Genomic DNA, 11,472 nt, shown 5'->3' on the forward strand with positions numbered 1-11,472 from the left:
CCAGAAAGGTCAAGACTTCATTAGAAGCTTGGAAATTTTAGTCCCATCCTGCAACCTTCTGGGAAGGGAGAGGGTCTGGAGACTGAGATAATCTCCAATGGCCAGTGATTAAACTAATCATGACTACAAAATGACACCTCATAAAACTGCCTAAAATAACAGGGTTTGGGGAGTTTCACAGTTAGTGAACACGTTCATGTGCTGAGAGGGTGGCACACCCCAGCTCTATAAGGACAGAAGCTCCTGTGCCTGGGACCCTTCTAGAATTTGCCCTATGTGTCTCTTCATCTGGCTGTACATTTGTATTCTTTATAATAAACCAGTAATAGTAAGTAAAATATTTTCTGGAAGTCTGTGAACTGTTCTAGCAAATTATCAAATCTAAAAGAGGGAAGGGTTTGTGGGGACCTCCTGACTTAGTAACCAAGTCAGACAGAAGTCTCGATAACCTGGGGACACAATACTTGTGACTGGGACCTGATGTGAGGATGGTCCTATGGGACTGAGCCCTTAATCTGTGGAGTCTGATGTTAACTCCCAGTATTAGTGTCAGAGTTGAACTGAATTGTAGAACATCAGCTGGAAAGTTGGAAAGCTGGTTGGTGTTGGAGGGGAAAAAAACCCCAGACATTTGGTGTCAGAAGTGTGAGTAAAAACAGGTCAGAATGGTGTTTTCATTTTTAAATGCTTGAAAAAAACCCAAAAGAACAATATTTTGTGAGCCATGAAAATCATGTAAAATTAGGATTTCAGTGTCCATAATAATATTTTAATATAACCTGGCTCATTTGTTTACATATTGTCTATAGCTTTTTTTGTGCTATAACAGAAAAGTTGAGTAGTTGTGGAAGAGTATGGCCCAGAAAACCTAAATATTTGTCTGGGTCTTTACAGAAAACTAGTAATAAATAAAAGAAGGCAATGTCAGATTGAGGAACAGTTGTGTAACAGAATGGCCAAGCCATGTGGGCTATTTTGAGTATGGTGGACAGAAAAGCTTCTCTGCAGAGGTGACATTTGAGCTGAGGCCTAAATGATGGGAATGAGTCAAACTTCCCCAGAAGAGCATTCCAGGCAGAGGGAACAGCAAATGCAAAGGCCCTGAGGTGTGAATGAGTCTGTCATGTTTCAGGAACAGCAGAGGGGCTAGTGGGGCTGGAGCCTAGTAAGCTAGAGGGAGAAGCATGTAGGACATGTAGATCTGGGGTGAGTGAGGAATGGCAGCTTAGGAGGATCTCTTAGGAAGATGTGTGAAGGTGAGATTTCATTCCAAGAGCAATGGGGAACCGTGGATAGCTTTCTTTCAGGAGTTTGATCAGATCAGATTTACGCTTTTAAAGGCCTCATATCTGGCATCTGGGGACACGGTAGTGACCAAAACAGATCCCACCCCTGTCTTTGGGAGTTTCAAAGATCAGGAGAAAGGCATATTGTATGAGAGGTTGCTGAGGAGGTGTGTGTGTGTGTGTGTGTGTGTGTGTGTGTGTGTGTGTGTGTGTGTGTGCGCGGGCGTGCGCGCACTTGACAGGGGATATGTCTCCCAGTCTCAGAATTAATCAAGGGAGTCAGGAAAGGAGAAATGCTCTCAAGATAAGAGCTTTTTCATCTCACCATTCATCTTGATTTGAGTGCCCCAAATCCTGGGGCAGGGAGGTACCTATGCCTTCCTGGGTCTTTTCCTTGGGTTCCTGCTGCCTAGAGTACACCCCCCTCAGTCAGCATGACCTCCTCCTTCACTCCCAGGGCACCTCTCCCACACTCCCAGGCCAGCCTGACAGGTGTGGCTCAGCACATAGCAGCAGGGCCCGTGGGTTGTGAATTTTGGCACCATCAAGGTGTGGTGATAGGGGTCACCTGACACCCAGCTGCTGCCTCTGGGGACTCCACAGTATCAGGCCCCAGCACTCAGGGGGCATCTGGCCCCACTCCACAAGCTGGGGGCTACTGTGAGGTGGCCACCCTGCTTCCTTGGGCTCACACAGCTCATGGCAGTTGGGGCTCAGCTTTCGAGCTTCTAGGGGAAGGACATGGCCCTGCCAGGGCCAGCAACAGAGGCCAGGTACCTGCAAGCCCCACCACTGGACAGGAAGCCAGCATCATCCATGCAGCCCTCATGACATGGGCTGTGGCAGGTCAGAGGCATCCCCTCGTGTGGGCAGCTGGCTCTGTAGAAATTGACACAGGTCTCCCAGTGGCTGTTTTCAGGGCAGGATTGTTCTGGAGCAAGCAGGAAGAGAGAAATTGGCACCAACTGCTGGGTTCAAGACAATCTCCCATCTATAATCCCACACCACACACACACCCCAGGTCAGGGCCTTGATCCCTCTCAGAGTGTCAGAACTGTGTTTTCCTCAGAAAATGCCCCCCACACACAAACACACACTGCCCCAACACACACTGTAGATCTGTGTCTCTCACACCACAGAGCAGGGCAAATGTTTTGTTCAGTTAACAGCCTGTGCAACTGTACAGTGGTCTTGGATTTACCTCCCACCCTCCTGTTTACCATCTCCCTCCAGCTAAGGGAGGCCAGGACCATTTCAGGTGCCCACAGGGATGTCAGTAACTTGATAGGCCTGGACAAAGGTACCCAGTGCCTGACAGAGGACAGCCAGGCTCCCATTGGCTGCACAGAGGCCCCACACACAGCTGTCCATGAGGAGGCCCACAGCGGGGGGCCAAGCACAGGCTGAAAGGGGCCAGTCAGCTCCAAGAGCTGCCCAGAGGCCTTGGGGCTCACATACCCAGCCCTCAGTTGGGCTAGGCAGCCTGGCCATTCTGAGCTGCAGGGCCCCGTCTCCCCCCATTTGGCCTGGAATGGTCTGGGCTGCAGCTGGGGCATCCCCAGAAGGAAGCACATGGGTTCCTGGTGACAGTGACCTCAGTTTCCACTACCACACGTTCCAGATGCCCATCCTGGATCCACAGCTCTAGGCCTCTGTCCACAGGGGAGGGAGGAGGGCAGAGGAAGCAGCCCCGCATTCACCTGTGGGGACAGGGCGCAGCACTGGGGGTTGGAGGGACTAAACACAGGCTCAGCTCCGGGACAGGGAGGCTCTCGGTGGGAGGGATGGGAGGCGTTTGAGGTAGAAACGCCTGCGTCAGGAGGAAGGGGGTGAGGCTCAGGTTATGGGTAAGGAAAAGGGAAACTGATGGGGTATTTACAGCAGAAAATGAGGAAGAGATGCCCACGGAAGTGGATGAAGATGGGGGAGAGGAGGGTGGCTGAGCCCTGTGTGCTCAGCGCTTAGGTGGCAGCCCACGAGGAAGCCCACCTGATGAGCAGGGAGAGGCGGGAGGAGACCAGCAGCATGGGGTCCTGGGAGCAGGAAGAAAGGCCGGGTGTGCTGTCCATGCAGGGGCTCAGCTCCCCGCTGTGGACAGAGGCCTAGAGCTGCGGATCCAGGATGGGCATCTGGAACGTGTGGTACTGGAACCTGAGGGCTGTGTCTAAAGCCACTGATGGTCAAGCAGGATTGAGTGCTGGACTGGGAGCCTCGTCAGGGGTGGTTTTGGAGGCAAGAAGTTGAAGGGGAACAGAAGCCTGACTGGAGCAGGTTCACAAGCAGATGGAAACAGAGGGACTGGAGGCAGTGAGCCGAGGGCACTTCCGCGGGCTTCTGCTGTGGAAGCTCTACCACAGGGGCAGGGGCTGGGTTGGACGAGGCTTCTTCTACAGGTGGGACAGATGGAATGGTGATGTGGTGAGAGGGACCCAGAGAAAAGGGACAAGTTGATAGTGTGGGCTCCGATAGGTGGGACCCCAACATGAGTGTGCACCTGACTCCCCAAAGGGCTGGTTAAAACAGCCTGCTGGCCCCCTCCCAGATGGGGATCTAGGGTGGGACCCAAGGATTTCCACCTCATTCAAGTTCCAGATGATGCTAATGCTGTTGGTCCAGGCCACGCTTTGAGAAGCGCTGCAGTGGAGAAAGAGCAGGTGAGATGCGAGAACAATCCCAGGGTTGGGGCTTAGCCCATGGCATGACCGACCATCATCCATCACAGCAGCAGGCAGGCAGGCAGAGGTGCCTGGGTGGGGTTGAAGGAGAGTTGGGGGAGCTCATGGAGGGTCTGTGCTGGTTCTCAGTGAAACAGGAAGTGAGATCATCACAGTGAGAGTGAGGTGAGGGAGCTCTGGGTCCGGGGGCAAAGGAGAAGGCATGCCCTGGTCACCAGGGATGGGAACAAGCCAAGGCACAAGGCTGTTGGGAAGCTGGCCCTCCCAGGTCACGATCACAGGGATGAGGCTGGTCCAGGGGTGTTTGGCTGCCTAAGCGCAGGGGTGAGTACAAGATAGAAGGGAGCCTTCTGAAGTGGGGTTTGCCTGATGAGGGGGAGGGGAGGGAGCAGGAGAGGAGGGTGCAGGCTCCAGGGATTACAGAGGGAGCGTGAAATCCCAGAAGGAAAGGGATGGGCAAGAGGTAGTGAGTCGGTTGGTCAGTAGGTTATGGCCAGAGGTCAGCCAGTGGCTGGAGTCAGGGCAGAAGGGGGAAGCAGGGATGGGCTATGCAACAGAGGAAGGTGGGGTGGGGGAGAAGCTGGGCCCTGGAGGGCGGCACCAAGGACCAAGGACAGGCCTGAGACATGGACCAGGCCCCGGAGGCCCCTCTCTCCTGTGATTCAGGCGGGTCCGCCGTGTGGTTCACCAGCTGCCTGCCACTTGTCTGCCTGTCCATCTGCCTGTCTAACTTCTGCCTCTCTGCCTTGTCTGTTCATGCCAATATCACTCTACCTTTCTGTTTTTCCATCACCTAATGCTCTCCGTCCGTCTGCCTACTCATCTGCCTATCTTATCTTCCTGTCCATCTGCCCGATGGTCTGTCTTCTTGTCCATCCCTCTTTCTCTCTGCCTATCTGTCTGCTGTTTGCTTCTCTGCCTGCCAGTGCCTTTGACAACCCCTGTGACTGCCCATTTATCTGACTATGTCTGTCCTCCGTGGGGGCCCAGCCCTGCTCCACCTCTAGCCTCACTCACGAGCATGTGTCCTGTTGGGCCTTGGGATCTCACCATGACATCCTGGCCAGAGGCCACCAGCACCCTTGGGCCTCTAGCACTGGGGCTCCCTGGCCCAGCTCCACTTCCATGCAGATGCCAGGAAGCAGGGCCAGGACAAAACGGCCAAGCTGGAGCCACAGCTGCCATCCTGAGAGTGTGTGCAGATGGCCCTGGGGGCCCACATGTCAGGAGGGGTGGTGAGGGGCACAGCGGTGGGGGAAGGGGTGTCCTGACCTGCCTGGCAACCCTCCAGCCAGTGCAACCCCACAGTGGCTGTAGGCACTACTGTGCCAGAAAGAGGGGCAGGACCGGGCTGGGAAGACTGTGGGCTGGGGCCTGGACTCCAGTCCTGAGGGAGGAAGAGATGCAGTACCCTGACTCCTAGGTCTGAGGATAGAATGGTGGGGGCCCCAGACCCCTTGGTCCTGCAGCAGGAGAAGGCTGGGGCCTCGGGTGCCTGGTCCTCAGGCTTGGACCTGGGAGCAGGCAGTTTGGGACTAGAGCCCCTGCTGCCTCACTATTGTGGACTCAGCCATTGGGAAACGCAAAGGCACAGGAGAGGAAGGCCCAGTACCCCGGGATGTCCATGTTCCTGGTATCTGCCACATGCGGGATGTCAGGTGACCTTGATTCCAGGATGACGAGTCCCTCTGCTGCCTGCTGTTGAAGCCTGCCTGAAGTGTGATTCAGGACAGAGCCAGCCAGGCCATCTCCTCCCCTCCCTGAGACCTGGGCAGCTTCTACGGGTCCCCCCCCCCCCAATCTGGTTGGTAATGCCCCCGAGGCTGTTGTGGGCTCCTGCCACTAGCCATGCTCATGGTCCCCGGGACATCCTTGTGAGGAACATTGTGGGCTGGTCTGGAAACACCATTATCCCCTTGCTGTGCACTGTCAGCTGGCTCCGTGTGTCTATCAGTCTGGCTTTTCCCGGCTTTCCTGCCTTCCAGGGCCCCTGTCCACCTCCACCTCCACCAGTGCCCGAGCCAGCCTCCCTCCGGCTTTCCTTCAGTCCCTGTTTCTCTATTTGTCCTACTCCCACCCCGCCTGTCCCTTCCTCTCCGCCTCTGTCTCTCTGTCTTGCCTTGCCCTCCTCAGTGACTGTCTTCCTCTCCCCGCCTCTCTCCCAGGCTGCATCTTCCCTTCTCTCTGTTCCTCTTGCGCTGTGTCTGGGCGCTTCCCCTCTGCTTCTCCATCTCTCCCTGTCTTCCTGGTTTTTCTCTCACTGTTTCCCTCTGTTTCTGTCTCTCTCCCTCATGGTTCCTCCCACTTGCGACCATAACCTTCGTCCATGAAGACTGGGACAGAGAACTGCAGCCCAGGCCCTCCTCTCCTACCCCCTTCCTCACTTTGGGGCCGAGGGCCCCCCAAAAGGGAATTCAGTCCCAGGTGGCTGTAAGTATGGTGTGCCAGGTGGGAGGGGCAATGGGGAAAGCGTAAGCCTCCCTGTCCAGGAGCTGAGCCTGTGCTAAGGCCCCCCAACCCCCAGTGCTGCGTCCTGTCCCCACAGGTGAATGCGGGGCTGCTTCCTCTGCCCTCCTCCCTCCCCGGGGACGGGCTGCTGTCCATGCAGGGGCTCAGCTCCCTGCTGTGGACAGAGGCCTAGAGCTGTGGGTCCAGGATGGGCATCTGGAACGTGTGGTAGTGGAAACTGAGGTCACTGTCACCAGGAACCCATGTGCTTCCTTCTGGGGATGCCCCAGCTGCAGCCCAGACCATTCCAGGCCAAATGGGGGGAGACGGGGCCCTGCAGCTCAGAATGGCCAGGCTGCCTAGCCCAACTGAGGGCTGGGTATGTGAGCCCCAAGGCCTCTGGGCAGCTCTTGGAGCTGACTGGCCCCTTTCAGCCTGTGCTTGGCCCCCCGCTGTGGGCCTCCTCATGGACAGCTGTGTGTGGGGCCTCTGTGCAGCCAATGGGAGCCTGGCTGTCCTCTCAGCTGTAGCAGCTGAGACCCACAGCTCTGCCAGAACCACACATGGCCTCCATTCAGCATGGATCTGTCAGCCCAGAAAGGAGCCACAGAGGCCTGGCCAACCCCCAGGGAAAATGCCTCAGGCATGAACAGGACCACGGGCTCCCCAAAGGACACCAGCCCATCGGTGTAGACCTGGGGGAGGCGGGGAAGGGAGAGATAGGCCAGGGATCATCAGGTTGGGGGTCAAAGGGACAGGGCCCCAGGCCTAGAAGGACAGAAGATAAGGCCTGAAGGAGGAAGGAGCAGATAGAGACAGGATCAGTCAGGGCTAGGGTCAGGGAGAAGACGGGGCGTTCGCATAGGCTGCCCTGTGTGTGGCCTCAAAGAACGCGAAGGACTCCATCAGCCACAGTCCTCCAAGAAGCCATCGTCCCCGGCAGGGAGGTCCTCATCCCTGTGTGCCTTTCCGCAGGGGTGCAGGAGCAAGGCCGGGGACACTGACACCACTGAGGCTTCCCCAGCACCCCCAGGTGGGGCTGTGTCCTCGTGTCCTCTCAGTCGCCACGGTCAGGGCCAGGCCCCCACAGGTGTCCAGGCAGGACTATGTCCCCTCAGAGCCCGAGGGCCCTCCCTGCCTGCTCCCACAGCACTGCCCAGCCCCAGGTTGGATAGTACACCCAGCTGCACCCCAGGTCTCCTCACTCTGGCTCACTTGGTTCTTCAGGACTGAGGGGAGGGGTGCCAGCTGAGGGCTGGGGTCTGCACAGCACAGAGGACCTCGTTCCAGAGCCCCTGCTCCCACTTACCCACCGGCCGTAGCATCCCCACAGTGGCTGCATGTACTGGGCAGCTGCCCGGGCTTACACTCAGGGCCAAGGCCGGGCGGGCCTGCGTCTCAGCTCTGCCAGCCTGTTGTTCACGGATCCAGGGGGCTGAGAAACCCCCCAGGATCCTGGTTCTCATCCAGTCTGGCTGAGGCTGAGCCGGCTTGAAGGGGAGTCAGGGAGGGGAGAGGAGATAGGTGGCTTCCAGGGTTTTCCCAGTGGGCAGGGCCACCACAGGCACCCCGAGTCCAGGAGGAGCTCCCCACCTCACTGGTAGGCTTGGGCATGAGTGAAGCAACCCACAAATGGAGAAACTGAAGCTGCTGGTGCAGGTGCCTCTTCCCAGGCCGGCGTTCTCCCCAGCAGGTTAAAGGTGAACGCACAGCCTTCTGGGACCAGAGCCAGCAAGTGCACTAGGGGAGATTAAGAGGCTGCAGGCCAGCCAAGGGCCCAGAGGAGGAATCTGCAGAGAATAATGGGCAATTCTGTGGCAGAATCTCAGAGCTGGGCATTTGGGAACAGGGCTAGGGACAGAGCGGCAGAAGGAGACATAGCCTAGAAAGGTGAATAAGGAACAGTCAGAGGTGGATCAGGCTGTGCCCCTGTGGAGGGCAGTGGCGGTGCCCTGGCAAAGGATGTCCAGAGTTAGACAGTGAGCACTCCATCTTCAAAATGGGGCCCCCAAGGCACGGCTCTGGGTCCCCAAACCCAAGCCAGCCCTTCATATAGTCAAACCAAGTGGGACTCCACCCCAGTGTGAGTGAGCAGGCCTCTCACCCCAAGCATCTTCGGCTTAGGCCTCCCGTCTCCTGGAGCACCCTGCACATCTGGCGGCCAGGCAGCCCCCAAGGGGCAGTGTCCAAGCCTGGTCTGCCCTGATGGGCTGGGAATGGGGGCTCAGTACCCCCATTCAGGTGTTCTAGTCACAGTCCCAGGTGTTCAGATGTGGACCCTGGAGCAGACTACACAGCCCTTCTGGAGCATGCCAGCCCTACAGCCCCTTCCTCCCAGCTTGCATGAGGAGTAAACAAGTGTTTCACAAGTGGGGCACATGGGTGTGGAAATCCCAGGGGTAGAGAAGGGTGATGAGGAAGCACTGGTTATTATTTCACTGTACTTGTTTATCTAGTAATTTCTATTTATACTGAAATTGTATGCCACCACGACATGAAACGCACAGTTTCATAAATATCGTTGTTAACGTCAAGGCTAAGTTGAAAAAAAGAGGAAAAAAAGAAAAAGACATGATCTGAATAAACACAAGCAGACCCGTGGTATTTGCTCCTGGTCTGTGTCCCCTGAGGGCAGCCCTATAAGGCAGGGGCTATTGTCGGTTTTGTCTCCAGTTGTGTCTCCGGTACTTATAACAGTACTTGATTGGCACATAATAGGTACTTGATAAATATTAGTTGAACGAATGAATGATGAATGAATAGTAACACTTGGGAAAACCACACTCAAACATTTGAATTTGGGGAAATAATGAAATAACATACATAAAACTCTCAGGAGTGCATGGCACATAGGAAGTGCTCAAAAATATTCATGCATGTGTTGTTATTATGACAATTATTGTTCATAAATGCAGTACACAGGCATTCTGTCCAAATGCTGACTAGTGTTAAAATCAAGATGTGCCCAAAGCTGAACATCACCATCTTAGAATGAACTTCTGAGACATAAAAACAAACCTGGAAATGTATTGAACGTTTACTGCTCCCAATAATTTTATTTTTGACAACCTTATTATTAAATTTATAACCAATTTTTTTGTCCACACTTATGGCAGGCAAACCTTTAAGACTGAACACTTTAGTGAGGGGTAATTTCTTTACTTTATCAGCTGCCAACATGCTCCTCAGTAAGATCTTGTGGCAATTCCGAAATACGGCCCTGAATTTTTTCAAAGAACGGAGGGGTTTGGGCCTGTCTGTCTCCGCTTCTTGAGTCTGGGCAGGTCTGTGACTCCTTCAACTGACAAGGTAGAGCAGACATGAGGCTGTAAAAGGCAGCATTTGATGAAACACTCCCTCTGGAGCCCTGAGCGATATGAGGAATCCAAACGTCCTGAGGCAGCCATGCTGGGAGGAAGCCCAAGCCGCTCGGACAGACGATGAGTTGGTAGCTCCAGCGGAGCCCAGCCTCTGAGCTGTTCTAGGCCAGGCATCAGGCTCACAAGTACAACAGGTCCTCTGAGGATCTGGACATCAATGGGGCAGAGACAGGCTGTCCCTGCCTCTCCCCATCTGACTTTCTGAGCCACAGAGGCCATGAGCATAATAAAATGGTTGCTATTTGACACCACTACGTTTGGACTCGTTAGGCAGCAAGAGAACTGGAACAGCTGCTTGCTTAATAACTGCCATATTTAAATAGTATTACTTTTTCTGCAGAGACTAAAATCCATCCTCTACTTACATCATTACTTCAACATTCATGATAATTATTTCTGCATATAAAATTATCAGGCCTCATCACACTCACTGTTAATCATGGTGGCATTTATACTTGTAATGATGGTAAGAGACTGACTGTACATCTCTCCTGCCAGTTGCCTGGGAGAATGCTGACTTGTACACTCCATACATAGCTTTCTGTTCCAAGTCACATCCAGAAGGCTTTTCTATATTTGAAAGGGAATGTTCAGATAGGAACACTATGAATGCACAGCCTTGTTTCTGTTCCTGATGCGGTTACATTAATTAGATAAAGCTGGCCAAATACTTCTGGCTCAGAGATGCATGCAACGACACGAAGAGTTTGGATATTCAGCCTTTCTGAAGTCCAAGATTCCAGCAGAATATCAAAGCAACCCTGTGGTTATTATTTTTCTAATATCTGTGGGGCTGCTTGGGGTGGGTGGCAAGATTGGTGGAATCAGGAAGAGAAACCGAGGCTCACCGACTTCTGGCAAACGAAGGAAACTGGTGAATGCATATAGAGTGATTCATAATCTCCCCTCCCCTCCTTTCTCCAAGAAAGCAATAATACTGGAAGAACCCAGAGTTGCTCCCTGGTTGACATTTTCCCAGGAGACAGGCTAGTGGCTTTTTATACCCAAACATCTGCTAGATCTCCTAGACTAGGGCTGCCTGCCCTCTGATCCCCTAGGGCTGGGCCATGCTCTCTCCAGTCCCCCTCTAGAGCAGGGTGACATCTGCTCAGACTGGGCCCCTCCCTGCCAGGGTGAGCTGTATCCCCTCAGACCCTTCAGGACATAGTCTTATCTGCTCAGAACCCCCACGGTGTGTCATGTTCTCTCAGAGTCCCTGAATTTAAAATACATGTACAGTACATTTTTTAGTTGACAGTTACAAAGAAAAACCTAGTTACATTCCCCAAACTCAATACATTTCTGACAAAGCCACTCTAGATTTCATTTCAAATAGGATGTGCAGCCACATGCAGATACTTGGAAAAACCATGTGGAACTCCTCAAATGAAATGTGGGGCTGGGGTGCTCCCAACAGACAAAGCGATGGTGGGGATCAACCTTGCTAAAGGTTTAGTGTGCAGGGAGTGATGCCTGGAGCATTTTCCAGATGGGTAGTTTGTACATCATCCAAAGGCACTTTCCTGGGCCTATTTACATTTTAAGAAATTGCCTGGGGGCTTGTGGTTGATGGGCAACACATTACCATTTTTATCATTGGAAGTCATGGGAAACGGGCACCCACTGAGCATTTTCCTGCAGACGTTCTGATTTTTCAGTAACACGTGGACCATGCTAAACAGG

This window comes from Manis javanica, chromosome 17 (genome assembly GCF_040802235.1).
Source record: "Manis javanica isolate MJ-LG chromosome 17, MJ_LKY, whole genome shotgun sequence".
In the NCBI taxonomy this organism is placed as follows: Eukaryota; Metazoa; Chordata; class Mammalia; order Pholidota; family Manidae; genus Manis; species Manis javanica.